At 41.1% G+C, this 2063-nt stretch overlaps 1 non-coding gene across 1 annotated transcript; it reads right to left on the bottom strand.

Annotated features, from left to right (window-relative positions):
• Positions 1-1763: 1763 nt before the first annotated feature.
• TRNAR-ACG lies at positions 1764-1836 on the bottom strand. Its single transcript has one exon. It is a non-coding gene; the product is annotated as a tRNA-Arg (tRNA).
• Between the last annotated feature and the right edge of the window lie 227 nt (positions 1837-2063).

Genomic DNA, 2063 nt, shown 5'->3' with positions numbered 1-2063 from the left:
TTTTTCCATGTAACTGTTTCTGCTTGTCCTGCATACAGGTTTCTCAGGTGGTAGGTAATGTGATCTGGTATTCCTATCTTTTTAAGAATATTCCACAGTTTGTTGTGATCCACATAGTCAAAGACATTTTTTTGGAATTCCCTTGCTTTTTCTATGATCCAGCGTATGCTGGCAATTTGATCTCTGATTCCTCTGCCTTTTTAAAATCTAGCTTGTACATCTGAAAGTTCTTGGTTCATGTACTGCTGAAGCATAGCTTGAAGGATTTTGAACATAATCTTGCTGACCTATGAAATGAGTGCAGTTGTACAGTCATTTGAACATTCTTTGACATTGCCTTTCTTAGGGATTGGATTGATAACTTACTGCTGAATTTTCCAAATTTGCTTGCAAAATGGCTGCAGCACTTTAACAGCATCAGCTTTAGATCTGAAATAGCTCATCTGGAATTTCATCACATCCACTAGCTTTGTTTGTAGTAATGCTTCAGGTGTATACTGGGGATTTAAAAGGTCAATTCTTTATTTTATACTGGTAGCTACTTCTTCAGTCTTCTTGTTTAGCTTCTGTGCTCACTTCAACTGCTAAAAAGAACTTCCCGGTAAGGTTGTCTTTGAGATAAATTAGAGGAACTGTCTGGTATGTTATAAACCGTTTTTGCCCTACAAGGCATTTTGCAAACCTGTGTACAGTAGTTCCCCCTTGTCTGTAGGGGATATGGTCCAAAACCTCTGGTGGATGCCTGAAAAAGCATATAATATCCAACTCTATAGGGTTGATTCTTGAACACTGTGGGAGTCAGGGGCACTGGCCTCCAAGCAGTCCAAAATCCTCCAACTTTACAGTCAGTCCTTCATATCCATGGTTCCACTTCTGTGGACTTAACCAAGTGCATGATTCGTGGATTGTTTCGTACTATGTTATATATTTAAGGGGAAAAAAATCTGATTGTAAGAGGACCAACACAGTTCAAACCAATGTTGTTTAAGGGTCCACTTGTATGTAATTTTTTGTATGTTTCCCTATACATACCTATGATAAAATTTAGTGCGTAAATTAGGCACAGTAAAAAACGAACAGTAACTAATAATCAAATAGAACCATTATAGCAATATACTCTAACAGAAGTTATGTGAATATGGCCTCTCTCTTTCAAAATGACTTATCATACAAATTTAATGCCTTTTCCATCTTAACCGAGCACTTGTCACATACACTGGCTGTGACTTTTGTAATTTGGGGTGTGACAGCAGAACTAGCAGAAACCTCTTTTCTTCTCTCCCTTGAGGTATGACAGCAAAACTGGCACATGTCACAGATAGAAGATTCATTCTTACCGGGATAGATGGGAGATAATAAATCAGTGAAAGTTGCTCAGTCATGTCTGACTCTTTGCGACCCTATGGATTATACAGTCCATGGAATTCTCCAGGCCAGAGTACTGCAGTAGGTATGCTATGCTATGCTATGCTAAGTCACTTCAGTCGTGTCCGACTCTGTGTGACCCCATAGATGGCAGCCCACCAGGCTCCGTCGTCCCTGGGATTCTCCAGGCAAGAATACTGGAGTGGGTTGCCATTCCCTTCTCCAGTGCATGAAAAGAGAAAAGTGAAAGTGAAGTCGCCTTTCCCTTCTCCAGGGCATCTTCCCCACCCAGGGATCGAATCCAAATCTCCTGCCCTGTAGGCGGATTCTTTACCAGCTGAGCCACAAAGGAAGCCCAGGAATACTGGAGTGGGTAGCCTATCCCTTCTTCAGGGAATTTTCCTGACCCAGGAATTGAACCCAGGTCTCCTGCATCGTAGGCAGATTCTTTACCAACTGAGCTATCAGGAAAGCCCATAGATCTTAGCAGCCTCAGCATACAATTTCTTTTTCTTTCCTTAAGTCAAAAACTTTCACCTTTTTACTTAAAGGAAGTGCTTTACAGCTTCTCTTTGGCATATCTGAATGTCTAACATCATTACTCTTTGTGCTTTGGGGCCATTAAGTAAAATAAGGGTGAGCTGAACACAAGTACTGTGATGCTGTGACAGTGGATCCGATAACCAAGGTGGCTGGCT

The sequence above is a fragment of the Bubalus bubalis genome, chromosome 3 (genome assembly GCF_019923935.1).
Source record: "Bubalus bubalis isolate 160015118507 breed Murrah chromosome 3, NDDB_SH_1, whole genome shotgun sequence".
Taxonomy (NCBI): domain Eukaryota; kingdom Metazoa; phylum Chordata; class Mammalia; order Artiodactyla; family Bovidae; genus Bubalus; species Bubalus bubalis.
The sequence above is the reverse complement of the archived record's forward strand: the minus strand, read 5'-3'. Positions and strand labels throughout refer to the sequence as shown.